Source organism: Aptenodytes patagonicus, chromosome 4, assembly GCF_965638725.1.
Source record: "Aptenodytes patagonicus chromosome 4, bAptPat1.pri.cur, whole genome shotgun sequence".
Lineage (NCBI taxonomy): Eukaryota > Metazoa > Chordata > Aves > Sphenisciformes > Spheniscidae > Aptenodytes > Aptenodytes patagonicus.
This window is the reverse complement of record NC_134952.1, coordinates 52,903,387-52,920,358: the sequence shown is the minus strand read 5'-3', so window position 1 is coordinate 52,920,358 and position 16,972 is coordinate 52,903,387. Positions and strand designations below refer to the sequence as shown.

General features: G+C 37.5%; 1 protein-coding gene across 7 annotated transcripts in view; it reads right to left on the bottom strand.

The window, feature by feature from the left end:
* CCSER1 (coiled-coil serine rich protein 1) overlaps positions 1 to 16,972 on the bottom strand; it is a 755,676-nt gene that overhangs the window by 523,936 nt on the left and 214,768 nt on the right. The gene's annotated exons all lie outside the window — the stretch shown is intronic.

Here is a 16,972-nt window from a genome sequence, read left to right as displayed (position 1 = left end):
ATTGGTTGGTGGTTTCTGGGGACCTTCTAAGCAACCTGTAAATACAGGGCTGTTGTTTGAAGCTATTCATATCAGTGCTGTATCAAGAAAAAGGATTTCCACTCCGTACCAAAACCCATCCACTCCAAAGATACACACCATTACTGCAAAGATATAATATTTTTCTTTAAGGAGGTACAGCAAAAACATTCTTAAAAATACAGAGCAACAGTACAGAAACTTTCTTTCCTAAATGCCAACAGAAACAAAGTCCATCTGACACAAACTGTGATTCTGAAACTATAAGGGAAATGTTTTACTCCGCTGTTGAATAATTTGGCATCTCTTCAGCAAGAAAAAAAATTGCTGGAAATGAGTTGAGAAACTCGATAATCAGTATGCTAGTCACATTCATCCCTTTCAAATAACGCAAAGGAAAATTAAACAAACTACAATGTCAAAGAGACAGTGTCAAAATCAATTAAAAACTTCAGATTCTTTGGTGTGCTGAAATCAGGGGAGTTCTTGTTATAACCTAAACAGAAGTAGTAATTCCATTTACTACAGACATAGCACATCAATGTTTGTAAAATCCCTTTATACTGGGTGGGCACGTGCATAAACACTGGCATTTGTCATATAGGAAGTCTGCGCTTCTGTGTTCAGAAAAAAAATCAAATACTGTTTTTGAACCATTAGTCAAGAATTTTCCAGCAACTTCCTGCATTTGGAAAATACAAGCTCTTTTCAGCTCCTTGACTGAGATTATTACACACTTCATCAGACAGTGTGTGCAGTTGTGTCCATTGTCAGAAATATGGTCACCATTTCAAAGAATCTGATTTTTAATTAGAACAGGTCAGACATTTGCCCGGCATACGTAAATTCATGCTGCCTGTGTTGGTGTTGAAACTGTATTCTCTATCTAGCAAAAACATTTTTCCAAATGGATCCAGGAACTTCCTAACTGAATAGCAAACATGAAGCGCGTTGTACCACTTAGCTCGCTGCTGAACTGCAATCGCCTTTAGGCTGAAACCTATGGACTAAGCAACATCAAAGCAACTCACACCAGGGATTCAGGATGGGAAGCAAGGAATGTCACATCTAACCGAAACTACAGGGAGAAAAAGGTAGTCACTGTGGAACTAACCAGAATTAAATTTGGCCAGGACAGGAGCGTTCTTCCCCCAAAAGCACCATGGGATCTTTAATGACCACAAGTCAGAATCATGATTTTACACCTCATTCAAAACCAAGCGCCTCATGACACTGAGCCCTTAAGATTTCAGTTTGCAACTAAGTTGTAGAACGACACCTGCTAAATCACCAGCATCAATCTCCTTTTTCTTCAGGGATGCCTTACACATCCAATCAGAATTATTTAAAGTCATACAGGATAGTATCTTTAGTCATTATGGCAAAAAAGCAGAAGAAAATCTTGTTTATATTGTGCTTTATATTACAACGTGTATAGTCCTAGAAAACATTATTAGGTGATACACTCGTTCCAGATTTCAAAATACGTTATTATGAAAAAGATGAAACACAATGGAATATTACTGTCATCTTCAAAGTTCTCCTACTTAACTTGGGGGAAACACAAAGAGATTTCAAACTTTTCTCAAATTTTTTTTTAATGTTTAGATCATATCTTTCATCTTTTGAATATGTCATTATGCTCTTTCAATCTTTTATGTTTTGCTTCTTTTAAGCTCTTGTCCACACGCAGGAAGGCAATTAAGGACTTCTTTTTGTGTGCAACTGCAAATAGATAGGTTTAATGAGAGTCACTCACTTATACCACCAGTTTCTCTGATGGAAGACATATTCAAGAATGTATTAGGCTTCGCATTGAGCAATATCTACAGACCATTAAAAAAACACCCATCACACTTATTTCTGTAGAGAAGAGGCAAGAAAAGAGGTAATATCCGTGTTTTAATTTCACTCCATATGAATTCTCAGAAAACCCCAAAAGCCTTCCTAACCTTTCCTATCAAAGGAGCCAATAAGGAAAGTCATCACAGACATGACAGGTGTGAAGCTTCCATGTATTTTCCTTAAGTACGGTGAAAATATATTTTATCCAGCACTCTGGAAGCCAGAAACTGCCTTTTAGCTTTTTACCTCTCAACCTGCAATCTGACCTCAGACTTTGACTCTTCTCTTTGCAATTAAATGAATGCAGCGTATTATACTAAAACATTAGTCCTTCGATTAAAAAACAAATCATCTTGAAAACAGGATCCTCTCTATTGTAATTGTGTGGGTTTGTTTCCTCCCTCTCTCCCTGAGATATAAGATTCCTTGATAGGTCATCACGGGAGACTGAATCCTGGATGCACATCATGAAGCTCCAATGCCTGTTCTGAAAGGATGACACCAGGCAATTTCCAAGGAGAGACAGATTCCTAAATTAATATGCTGTCTCATCATTAATAAAGACAAAATACTTTCTGCGTGATCACTGTATACTCCAGAAGCAGGGCCTTCAAAAGCAGCACTGGAGTAGACTGGAAATCCCTTTTTGCAATATTTAAGTATCACATTCATCCTAACAAGATGGCTGAAAACACATTTAACTGATGAACCGGCTTTCCAAACTCCACCCATACTCAGCACGTCATTTCTGTGCCATACTCGGCACAGAAATTTGAATGTGAACACCAAATAGTTTAAAGCAATATATACAAATATACTTGAGTATACAGTGAAAAAGTGTCAGTATCTTCTGTAGAACCTCAGCTGGTCTAATCACTGCTCATTAATTCATGCAGAAAATATAAAGTTAGCTAGTCTGCACTCTCTTTCTCCAAAATAAATATTTTTAAACAAGTCTCTGTTAACAAAACTTTTCCCCTTCTTTGCCCATGTTGTGAGGTTTTCAGCATTCTTAGTTGTATTCCACAGGTGTGTTTTAGATGTAGAGGCAAGGCAAAACTTAACTCTATGGCTGATACACAGCCAGTGCCATGAAGTGACACGTGGATAGGAGCAAGAAGAACCCCAGCCAGGAACTCGGATGCAAAACTGGTGTTTCATGACATAAAGTGCTGTATAAAACAGCACGTTAGTGTCATGTGAAGAGATGGAACACAGGTATTTATAAAAGCCGTGTTAAGCAGGCAACATTTCACTCCAGATTTGTCCCTCCAGTTGTTGATTGACTGCACATAATTTACAAAAGTATTTTAATCAGTTCAAATTGATAATAATAATAATAATGATGATGATGATGATGATGATGATGAAAGCACTGCTGAACTGTGGGCCTTCTCCAGCTCTTGAGGTATTTTCTGTTACTCTCTTCCTTTTGTCAGGCTCATGTAACCAAAGAGTCTGTTTATAAAAACATGACAGAGGTCTCCAATATTCTTTTCTTTTCCAGCATTAAAGCTTGTAGCTTTCTTCTTTATTATTAAGAACTACATGGCAACATGAAGGAGAGTACCATAAGAAAACTCTAAATTCCAGCCTACTGTGAGATTAATAAACCATGGAAATCTGACATTACTGCAGATGCAGAGCATTCATTCCTTCAGGCAAAGCTTTAAAAAACATATTCCATAAAGGTATAGACAAAATACTTCATCTTATTTGGGGAAAGGGGTGGCATCAACAGTTCACTTCAAAAATACCTGTATTTCCTGAAATGCTACCCCACCTGTACAATGTATTTTTTTGTATTTTAAAATAATTATAACAGAAATGATTACTGAAAAAAAAACCCAGTACGTCCAAGTCAACAGATTTAGGATTTGCAGACTATCAAGACTGCTCCCACAGCTTTGCCAGTGTGCCTACTGCGTTACAACGTACTGCTGTGCTGTGCCCAAGCATCTCCTGCACCACCACAACCCAGCTATTGCACTTGTCCACAGCATCTACATCCTTCAACATTTGCTACAAATTTAGCTTCCATACCCCATACGGATGGTTGCTGCCCAGTATAATTAATTTCCCAGGCTTCTCTGGGAATCCATCCTATCATTTGGCAAGCAATGCAGCTCTCCATCTGACTCCTATCATGAATCGAGATTATAGTTCAGGGAAAAGAGTTTATACTTTCATACAGAGTATTTTGAAATATGAAAGCCACTATGTTGACCTTCAAGCAAAACACCATTGTTGGCATTCTTTGTAAATTGTGACGATATACATCTGTAAATCAGGATTAAATTTAATTGCCATTACAAATTATAAATATCAGTGTATGAGAAATATCAATTGAGGCACAATCCTTTTAACCACTGGGGTCCTCACTGCAAACTTAACAACTGATGCAATTTCACAGCATCAGTCTTCTTGACATACTCACCACGGCAGGAGCTCTGGTAAGGCTGCTGCTGTCGCAAGGGGGGTCTACCAGGACAAAAGCACGGGTTGCATGTGTGCGTTTCACTTTCACCCCCACGCTCCCAGACATGCACTGTAACTCCTTTTATGCCCAGTGATGTGAAGATGACCTGTATGAGCTAAGTTTATCTCATTCCCTTCTGGGAAAACCTACACCAAGATTAACATATAGACCAGTATCATCACAGAGAACATCACACTGCTGTAACAACATCAGTTCAGCTAAAAAGATTTGACTTTCTAAAACCTGTGATGCCTTCAAACGATAAAATGTCAACTGAGAAATTCTGGACAGATGCACAAGTAGCCTTACACTCTTTGAAAACACGTAAATTAGCTTACTCAGTGTGTAATCTGTGCATATTTGTAAAGTACGCATTTGTAAATACGTTTCAAACAATCTTAAATTTTAGCGATATGTCCTGGCCAGATGAGGAGGAGCTGAGAGGCAGGGCTGGGAGAGTGAAGCTGGACAAATGGGCCCTTAAGTAACTGTATATGGGTTTCTAGCACCTAAGACTGCCAGGCCTCTAAACCTGGGTTTTAAAGGTGAAAAGTTGGCGGGTGGCAGCAACGGTTATGGTTTCTATGAACGTGAGTAGGCAGCAGTGCGAGGAAGAAGTTTACACAAACTACATTTGTGATGGGCAATGTGATCTGGTGGCAAAACTGTGATTTACGACAGCCATAAAGGTAAAAACACTCAGCTTACACCTATGATTGGCATAACTTTGAACAAGAGGTCTGTGAACAGGAACTGGGACCCATGTAACCACAAGTCAATATGAAAACAAACTAATTCTCATATTCAGTAAGGTTTTACTATCTGGAGGTAGAAATCCAGCTATGGACTTGCAGTGAGAAGACAGCTTGAAAACAGCCATTTTAGAAGTGGATATCGAGGGCTCAGTGATATAATTTATGACAAAGCTTGGGACTTTTCATTCACTTTTGCTTGACTACAGCAAGTACTATCAATTACACATGGCAATGTACGCTACTGTTCATTAAAGTAATATTAAATTGCCTGGCAATACCATAGTTTTTAATTTATAGAACTTTGTAGTACTACAGGAATACTGAGGCAACATAAGAATGCAGTATAATATGTGATACAAATACAAATTTAAGAGCAATAAAATGTTTCAATAACAAAATGAAGCTTCTTGCCCAATCACAGATTTGACAGTGCAAAAAGTAATGGTTTATTTATCTTGTATGATGTTAATCTTTGTTGATATTCCCTAAGGTCAAATATATCCACATGAGCTTATGTTTTTGTATGAAATTATGATTATTGCACAGGAGATGATTTTTTACATTACTTTCATAACGGGAAAAAAAGAGGCCAATTTTGATTCTCAATCACTCAAGTGAATCTTCAACAGTTTCCACTGCATTGCTTATATCTGAACAAAAGCAGAATTTACACCAAGGAGTTTTATCTATGTAGGCATATGCATGCCTGGCATATAAAAAAGCAGAAGCTATTCTTCACATGATGTATCGTCTCATCATACGCACACAACTTCTCAATTCAAGATATACAAACTTGGAAATACTAATTTTACAATAGATGTTATTCATAAATGAGAACAAAACATATACAGTTTTCCAGAGATTCCATCTGCTTACATTGTTCATCACCACTTTGGCTTTGAACATCCTAAACATATATTGCCCTGCTCAGAAAAAACAAATAATTCTGGAGAAAGGACAAGATTTTTCTCTGGAGCTACATTAGGTTATACAGCTGATCATTTCAAATGACTGGAAAGGAAGTGTTGGATTTCCACAAAACTCTTCCCTCAAAATTCTTCTGACGGAGTGAGCAACCCTACAGCAAACGCATAATATCCTCATGCAAGCAGGTAAGCAAGCTAAAGGCGTTACATCATAAGAACCAACTGCCATTGGCTGGACAGAGGGCACTAAAAAGCATCTGAAAGCAGATTTTTCCAATATAACATTTTTATAGGTGTCATATACCATCTAAAAATCCTATGCAAAACTAATGAGGTTTTTATATTTTGCTATGTTGGCAAATGACTTCTCTGCTCCTTAGATCTTGCACACTACTGCATACTAACAATAATAAAATGTTTCAAAGGGAACATTTTACCACAACTCTTTTCTTGCATGGTGATATAATGCAAGCAAGATTTTTTTTTTTTCTCTTTAATGTGTTTATAATAAAATGCTCACAACAGTGAGAAAATTGAGATTTAAAGCAATATTGTTGGGCTTCAAACAGCATGAATTCACTGGAACAAGCTGAAAAAATATCTTAACACGATCACTTTTCTTCAGCTAGCACCTCATGATTTCTGGATTTAAAAAAACAACAAACAAACAAAAACAAGCCCAAAAAAGACATTCGTTTCTAGCTTGGCAATGACAACGGGTTACAAGGAAAAAACCAAACCCAACCCAAGTTTAAGTAAGCAAATGTGCTGGTTTTGGCTGGGGTAGAGTTAATTTTCTTCACAGTGCCTAGTGTGGGGCTGTGTTTTGGATTTGTGCTGGAAACAGTGTTGGTGGTGCGGGGATGTTGTGGTTGCTGCTGGGCAGTGCTTGCGCAGAGATGGGGCCTTTTCTGCTTTTCACGCCACCCTGCCGGCAGGTGGGCCAGGGGTGCACAGGAGGTTGGGGGGGGACACAGCTGGGACAGCTGACCCCAACTGACCAAGGGGATGTTCTGTGCCATCTGACTTCATGCTCAGCGTATGGAGCTGGGGGGAGAAGAAAGAAGGGGGGGATGTTCGGAGTGATGGCGTTTGTCTTCCCAAGTAACCGTAACGCACGATGGAGCCCTGCTGTCCTGGAGATGGCTGAACACCTGCCTGCCGATGGGAAGTAGTGAATGAATTCCCTGTTTTGCCTTGCTTGCACGCACAGCTTTTGCTTTACCGATTAAACTGTCTTTATCTCAACCCATGAGTTTTCTCACTTTTGCTCTTCTGATTCTCTCCCCCATCCCACCGGGGGGGAGTGAGCAAGCGGCTGTGTGGTGCTTGGTTGCTGGCTAGGGTTAAACCATGACAGCAAAGTATTAAATAAAATCAGCGATCTATACAGTCAATATTCTGGTATCCTTTTTTGCTCCCAACCACATTTCAATTCTATAAATGAAATTATACATTTGTGTTTTCTTGTGCAGCGACCTTTTGGGAAATTCTACTTGTGCAATTACTGCCAAGCACATTGGAAATCAACTGGAGTTTTGACTAGGTTGTCATAAATGAACCTATACAGAAGAAAAATTAGTAAAAGTGATAGATCTACCCTTCACAAAACATGGCAAAGACAATGTAATAGCTGTAGCTCCTGTACCACCAGTATTTTAGAAGTGGAAAACAGACTAAAGTGAAATACATTCCAGGTGAGGTTGAGGAAAAAAGCAGCCATATCCCACCCCTGCGAAATCCCAAGACTTTATTACAATGATTTTTCTGCAGTTATTTGAGTATATCAAATACACTAGGGAGTTCAGCAAATTAAGTGACTGATGGCCTAACGACTAAGGGGGGGTCTCTGGCCCAATAACAAACCATGTCTGTTGGGATTGCTTTTTGGTTTTGTCTGTATATTGTCAAACATACTGCATACAGATGAAGAATAGGAAATTTTAAGCCACAGAATGTGGCTTCTTAGCAACTTAAATATGCCTTTTTTTTTTTTAAATAGTGCCAAAATAGCTTTGACTGATAAAAACTTGAGTCTTTTATTATCTGCCTAACAGGATGCCATGGAAGGTTCCTCAGACGAAACCTAGAAGGATTATCCCTAACATTAAGGGTACAGACTAGTTTCCATATCCTCTGAGCTCAGTAGGAATAAATATACCCTCAGGTTATGTTCTTAGGATACGCCAAATACAGATTATGAGATATCAGAATAAAATCTGGATTTTATTCTGAAAAAAATCATGCTTGAACCACCTGAAAAAGATTGCATTATTTGGGTTAAAAGTATCACTATAATTTTAAGAGAAAAAGATGGCATTACATTCCCTGTTGCGCCCTTTAGAAAAACGGTGCATAAATCATGCTTTTATAAGTTATATATACAATCAGTGCATTTCCAAGAAAGTCTTACCACAAAGTAAAATAGATATTAAAGGAAGATATTAAGCTTTTAAAACCTTAGCAATATCTAGTATAGTTTTAAATGCTTATCTCAAAACTGAGTTAATACAAAGGCATTCTGTCTTTGGCTGATGCTTTTTGGATGGAGCCGTTCTTTCCCACAACAGTGTTCTATTAATTTTAGAAATTCGTTGGTACCGGAATCTACAACGCAGCATTAATTAAAGTCATCTATACAATTTATTCCCGGTGTAGATGAAGCTCTAGTGTTAGACATCTAACAATACCTCCAGCTCCTTAGATCCCCCATAGTACTGCTATTCTGTTGCTTAACTAGATTTGCTCATTCCTGCATTGTAATAAACAGAGATTAGATATGTTTTGCACTCAGACCACTACATTTAATTAAACATAAATGGTTCGTACTCTGCCCGCAGGTATGCATGGATAACTCCCATTCAGCTGAGCCACTGATTTCAACTCCCATTGACCAATTTCCTTTTATTTGAAGAACAAAACAATGACCAACAGTTCAAGTCCATATGAGGTGGAGCTGAATTTAATGTGTGGTGAATATGAACACTGTATTTCAGAGAAGATTTTGATCCAAAGTGACTAAAAGACACTTCAGGATTTTGATGTAATAGAATTTTTCAAAGTGAAGAATTTGATTTCATAAAAGATGTACCCCTAAATTGTCAGTATTAGTATCCTTTTTTGAATAGAAAAGGTGAATGTTGCCACTATAATAGCAAATACACATGCAACTTCTGAGTTTCCGCTGTATGGAATTGTATCCATATGCTAAGATTTTGGCCTGACTTGACTCAACACTTCTGTGGTCCTCTTCCAAACAGTAGCACGAAAAATCAGCTAAGGGAACACTGTTGTGGACAGCTATGGTATTATCAGTTCATGCAGGACCAACAAATATGTTTAATTCAGAATTCAGCAGGTAGATAAGGAGATAAGGACAGATAAGGAGATTCAGCAGCTAGATAAGGAGTCTACTTTCACTGATTTTTTTTTTTTAAATGTCCTCATCTTCTGTTTTCAGCCTGTATACCAAAATTCCTAATGAGCTGAGATCTATTTTAATGATTACTGAGATTTGTTCATAGCTGAGATTTATTTTAATGGTTGTTCCTAAGGAGTTGAGATGTTTTAATGATTTGCACAGAAGGATTAGTTTTACATAGAAAATATAAAGAAAAGATGTGAAGAGCAGTGGACTGTATTGGTTATTCTGTTTTGTTATTCAAGGGTGCTGACTTTGACAGGGGTGGGTTCTTACAAAAATCCCACTTCTTACTAACATCTACTGTAGCATGCTAAATTTTCTACATAATTTTTCAGCACCTCAAATGCCATGAAGATACATGTTTGAGAACAGTAAATACTGTAAACAACAACTTGTGCTACACCTCGTAGCCTGAAAACATGTTAATTGACTTAAAACACATCTGTTACCATGTCCTCACCAAAGCATCTCCTTGAAACTCAAAGCTATAAATCAGCTATGTAGTGCTTGGCTAGGGATTAGGACTGTGAGGGCAAAAAGTTCCTGAAGCAGATTTGCCGTTAAAAAAAATACTTTCATTATTGATAGTGGTTATGCTTTAGCAAGTTTCTGCTTCTTTCCCTCACTCCAGACATTCATTCCTCTCCCTCAGTTGTCTGCTTTAGGTTTCTGCTCCCGAATGATGCTGAAGCAAGTAGATGGGTGGCTGTATCCCAGTTTCAGGGTGGGGCTGGGATGAGGGAGATGGTGGCATAAGGAAGGCATGAACCTCACTTTTTATCATCCACAGCTGATAATAACTACAGTGTAAGTAGATGCTGCACAAACTCAGAACGCTGCTGCCAGTGTTCAATTTCCAGCTTGAGAAAACTGTGCAAGTATGTAGAAATCTTTCCCTAAATGCTCTGGTAGACTTTAAGACTGCAGGTTAAACCTCCCTCACTGCTGGAAGGTTTCAGTGCAGTGCCAAAGCACAATGAACAAGGTTTGGAGCCTGCAGAAGGTGACGCTTGCCTGGGAAAGCTTCTGTACAAGGTGTAGAGCTACTACCTGATTCAATTAGAATACCAGGAATAACTTCTTTACTTTTTCAAAATGTGATTTGGAATCTTTATCCATCATAAGTGGTTAAGTTCCAGATTAAGTATCCCCATCTGGAAGAAGTAAGATCTTAAATATCTAATAACTAATACTTAGTTAGAACTCCATTACCCTGAAAGATTTCAGTCTTCCCTAGTGAAATCACTATGGGTAGCAAATGGATTTATAAGTATCATTAATATCCAAAGTGAATTTTAAATGTGCATGTAATGAAGGACAGAAAAGGTAAAAGATCACCAAATTTCTTTTTAATGGTTAAAACAGTACAAGAGATTTTTTTGCTCTACAATCTTCGCCTCAAAAGAAAGAAATTGTTTAAATTATTCAAAATGAAAAAACTCTTTACAAGGACACAACCTTCACCTGTTTGAATTACAGCTTTGTCCTTTGTCTCTTCCCATTGAATAGTTGGAAATAAGAATGCTTTTATCTTTAATTTCTGTTTTTCTTTCAGTTTTCAGTACTTATTTTCCTAAAGTTCTTTAAATATTGCCATGCAAAAGTACTTATATTTAACATTTTACAGACATATATCATCCCAGTTTGCTTTACTGAATGAAAGAATACTGGATAAAACAGCACAAGCTTGCCACAAAGACTTATGCACAGGCTTAAATTTCAATGGACCGGTCATTTGCTTAAATTTGAATAAGTATGCAGATCTTCATAGCACTGTAGTTGAATTTTTGAAATATATTAACTTCATTATGACATTTTAAGACTTCAGATAAAAGTGCATTTATGGTAAGTTACACCTTCTGCAAAACTCAATGCATCAAAATCTGTGACTTTCAGACATGGGAGTAATACAGAAGAGAATTTTCAAATCTTCTTCTATATCTATTTTTTTCTCACTTTTCAGTGGGGGATTTGAGCATCAAAGCTATATGAATCCAATTGGCTCCCATGAACTTTGTTGACTTTGTAATGTTCTAATACACATAGCCATTGTATTTTAGCCAAAAAAACCCACCAACAACAACAAAAAAACAATTTCCAAGATGGGAGTTGAAAATCAATCACTACTTGATTTCAAAACGTACTATTCATACATGCTAAAGGGCCCCATTTTACAAGCACACATATGTATAAGGACACACGTTCTCCACTCGTTTTTGGAAGTCAGAGCAGCAGCACTACTCTTGGGCAGTACAAATTACTGGGCAAAAACACTCAGCATAAAGCAGTATCCGGCATTTTATCATTAAATACAGAGACCTTTTAATGTCAGGAAATTAAAGTCTACAAAGCGAATCTCAACTGTTCAACTGTTTTACCACTGTATTTGCATTAACATAAGAAAAGGGAAGGGAGATTGTAATTAGTCTTTTGAAGACAGTATAACAGCTGCCACATTTTATACTTATCTAGCTACGTAACTCATGGTTTAAAGTTCCTACTTTTAACTACCTTAGTTCATCACTATCTGGAGGAAGTAGCAACCTCAGGACAGGCACGATCTTCAATCAAAGTCTCCCTACAAATTTTGGCTGACCCAAGGTTTTTCTTTATTTTTGCTTTGGCAGATGGATAAAGCCATTGTGAACTAAATTTTTAAAAATACAGCCTCTGACCAATATGTGATGTGATGTGCTCATATAGCCACCAATATGCATCCAAGGTGACAGATCTTTAGAACAGACATGAATTTTTCATAGGTGTGCTTGAATGAACAAGTTTATCCCTGTGTCATCAATATACAATGGGATTCATAACCCCAAGAAACCTGAGGACTAGACAGCAAGACAGCAAACCTGCTTTCTGCTCATCAGCATTCATAGGATAGACAGGGCTGAAGTGCATTTTTTCAGCAGCAGTCCTGATCACAAAAGACATACGCCTGTTAGAAAAGAATGTCCTAATGTAAGCAAGTACAGATACAAGATTAGATGCCTCACAAAACATAGTAGCTCTATGAAAATGGTCTACAGCTAATCCCTCTTGTAACAAAATCATGATGATTTAACAAAATTAGCATGTGTTCTTCCATTCACCATCAACAATGAAGAACATTTACATGATACGTTAATCAGTATAATAGATATAAAACATCAAGTTCTTTCCCTCCAACATCAATGAAAAATCTGTAGAAAGAGGGCTACAACATAAAAGAAAAAAAAAAATCTAGATCATACTTGATGAAAGCATCTCAAACACTGAGCAACTGTATCAACCAGAAAAAATTAGTTCAAAATAATTAATCTGCTATCATTTCTAGGTAGCTACTTGGCAGTATGTACACTACTTATGTCAACAGTGATATGCAGACATACTCCAATCAATTTAGGCAGCATTCCATTCAAGCTAAAATACTCAATTTTTCAGTAAAACTAACAAGCGAACAAGAAAAATACTAAGTGTTGTTTCTAGGGTCCAAGAAAGGTTGCTCAGCAGCTATTTTAGGTTTCTTGTCATGGCATTGTATTGCCCATGACAAGACATGGGCACTGATACCTACAGGCATAGTTGCATATATTAATTTTTCAAGAAATACCTCTGCAGCTTCACTGTTATGAGACAAGACACCTCTGAGGATAAGCAATGGAACTGCCTTGGACAGCCTGACAGTGTACTTGGACAGTACACAGAAAACCAATGCAGATGGCAAAGGCATCCCATTTCATGTGAAGTATTTCTCCCCATTCTCCCCAGTGAAAATGCAGCAAACGAGCAGATTAAATTCTTTCTGCATTATCAGGAGTTCTCTAAGCCTGTGTCATTATTCTGGTTTTATCCTGGTGTAAAGAAAATGTAGGCAACAAAATTGACCCTTATGAACCTCATATATGATCAATTAAAGACCCCCAAAGATACATTGCTTATACGCATTCCCTAATAGATTTGAAGTTTTGCCTGCCTCCGATAGCTACTGGTTTGAAGATGATCACTGGGAAACGTGATGCATTATTAAGTAAACTCATTTATAATCTCTGCTCTTAGTTTTGACCATTTACTACTGACTTTATTTCATTATATATAATAAGGAGGTTATATTTGGAAGATATTTTAGAAAGTGTTCAGGATCTAAAGAAAATTAGTTCAGAATTAAGGAAAATTGCTTCCTTCACCCAAGTCAGGCTACCTTCAAGCAAACTGCAGCATAGAAAAGTAACTCTGACTATCACACAAGCACATGTATGAAAAGCATGAATACCTATTTTTAAGACAAGATAAAAAACCCCAAATTAATTACCTGGTCCCATAAGAATGACTCTACCAGACTTCCCACAGAAGTATCCTTCCTCCATTGCCAGTGCTAGCAAAAATAGTGCACAAAAGTAAGTTTTCTGAAAGATCCGTTTTGCCCTTTACTTACTTTGCAAAGGTCGTTTAAGAAAACAGGTAAATGTGGCAAATCAGGTCAATACCACCTATAAGAATAATGTATGCAAGGCCGCTTTTATTTCATTGAAAAGAAACTAATCGTTTTATGATATATTGACTGCCCCAAATCACTGGAGTACCTGTAACCCCATTTATGAGGCCTTAGCGATGGCTAAGCTTGAGTTAGCTTTCTCCAACCCAAGTGAGGAAAGCAATCTATAAAAATGTACTCATTATCTTTTCTCGTCTAAAGCTAGACTTCTTTTCTGTCTTTTATTACTTTTTTTGACATGTTCTGAGGTCATCTTTGAAGCAGCTGTCAACAAGCAAAGAAAAACGGCCCTTGCTTTCTGTCAGTGCTACAAAAGGTATTCTCCTGCCAGAGGAAGAACATCAGTGCCCGTTCCTCCCAGCCGTGTACAGACTGTGGCACAGCCAGGCTGCGCAACGCCTGTACTCGCTGCTGTCTTCCCAACTGTCGGTGATGCTACCAGACTAGACAATGGGAAACAGGGCTCAAACAAGGAAGTATTTCAAACAGATAATGCTGAGCCCTAAACTCATTTCATTTCTGTTAGCAATTTGTCTGCAGGCAGCACAACAGATTTGTCTCAATTCCCATTAAAAGCAATTTCATCAGCTTTTCAATACAACTTTGAACAGGCTCAGGATGGTAATGAAGCAGCACATAATGATCACGGTAGCTATACGTTTGGAGCGTATGGCCTCTGCAGCGGTGCTTGGTGGGAATTTTGCAGAGGACTACTAACAGAAATCAGCACAAAACCATCTGTAACACAACTTACTAGAGCTTCACAGCCCCCAAATCCTCCTCCTTCATGGAGGAGGATGTCAAGGTCAATGAATATTTGGGAAGTTGAGAAGGCCACTGAGTTCAATCGTACCCAGCGTTATCTCTCCCTAGTAGTTTTCTATTCATTTGTTCTTGACAGCAATTGGGAGTTACAATTGAGAAATTTAAGGTTATTAAATGATCTAAAATGAATGTGGGTGAAAGTGAAAAGCAATTGTAAAGAGATGTGTTTTCTTTCCCCAAAATGCAGAATCCAGAAGATTTCCGTTTATAACACTGTGGCTGCAAGATACACTTCCTCACTTTTTAAAGCTGACATATAACAGGAACTGCACACACAGGCACAGTAAAGGTCCCAAACAAGCAAAAATTAGTCTAATTCTAGAGACTTCCCCCTCACTCGTGATTGCAGCATATATGTCAGTTAGTCCCGGGTCTCTCAAAAAGGATACAGAAGCATTTTCCACAACAATACAGAGGCTTTCTTTTTTCTCATATACAACTGTGAAAAATGCTGCATATCAATCTCATAATAAATATTACATCCAAAACAAAAGGAGTTGAGACTTTTACGTATGTATCCTTAGTGCCCCCAAACATGTGTTTCTCAATGTACAGTACTCTCACTTCAGTACTAAAAACAAACAAGCTGTATGGTACTTCCCATCAAAAGGTAGGCACTCACATTACAAGTAAGCACAGAAAATTAGATGACATATTGAGCAGAGTTTACGTAACTGCTGGCTTGCAGTTCAATGTCAACACATTCCCATATCTGGAGTTTGAAAGCGATACACAGAGATCACACAGTATTGTTTAATACATATTTAAATAATAGTTGATAATATATCTTCCAGACAGTTTATTTCTTTTAAAAGAAATCAAAGAACCTTCTCCTCCTTACTTTCATGATATGACAACGAATTTAAGTGTGCTAATTGGCTTCAGCTACAGTTTCCTTTACTCCAAGGGACCAAATTTCAGATGTTCCCAATTCTTGCAGATTGTGCCAGTTTCAGTACAGGACTCAGCATTCCTGATGATTAAGCTTTTAAACCTTCCTCAACAGATAGATAAAAACTCTGATTTAGATTAAGTATAAAAGATGCTTTAAATGCTTTTATTTAATATTTGCTCTACTGCAAGCTTGATCATAGAATCATAGAATCATTTAGGTTGGAAAAGACCCTTAAGATCATCAAGTCCAACCGTTAACCTAGCGCTGCCAAGTCCACCACTAAACCATGTCCCTCCCTAAGCACCACATCTCCACATCTTTTAAATACCTCCAGCAATGGTGACTAACCACTTCCCTGGGCAGCCTGTTCCAATGCTTGACAAATGCTTGATGTGATAAGTACTCTCCCTGTCTAACATTCTTTCTTTTAACAAATATAAAATTAAAAATTAAGGTACAGATGACAATGCGAAGAGCCAAAAAGAAAAAAAAAACCCGAAGGTTAACACCTGGCTTAGCAATATTAAGTATAACATGCATAATGTGACCGTGCAATCCTATTTGAAAGCACTTAAGCTTTAGCGACATACAGAACCGATAATTTTCCCTACTTCTTCTCTCTCCAGCTTGTGCATTCATTATTTCCAGGTTAAGAGAATAAAGACAAAAGTATGCCAAAGAAAGTGTGAAGCTATAGTACAGATGCCCTGATCTAAGTAAGACTTATGAGATAGGATTAGATCTCTTGTAAATGGCCCCAGAAATAAAATAACGCATCCATGTCGCTCTTTTATTCATTAATCCTCTTTGCAATGCACTTTTTGCTACACAACTCAAAATCCTTAACTCCAAAAATTAGTGGCAGAAAAATGGGGGGCAAACAGGAAGAGGGAACATAAAAACACTGACATACTGTAGAGAAATATTTAAAAGCTTTTGGTTCAAACATTTCATATTATTTAGTCTTTTCCTTGGCAACCTTTCATAGCTTCTTTGTCTCAGAACAACGTAATTTCTCTTGTATATACACAGTGGTTTGTAATGATGAAAAACCTTTCTTTAACTGTTCCCGCAGTAACGAAAGCCTTTCTGTTATATGCATTTAATTGTTGCCTTTTCAAGTATAATCTATTATTGTAGCTGGAGTCAGTGTGTTCTGTTGCCATCTAAATTATGGATTCCCTGAAGTCTATCAGGCATTCATTATAAATTCAAGTTCGCTTTCAATAATTCCGAATTGAAAGCATTTAGTGTATTTTATTATGTACTATCACATTAAAAAAAATAATTCAGGAATAAGTACGTAGAAATATGGAAAAAAGCTGGAC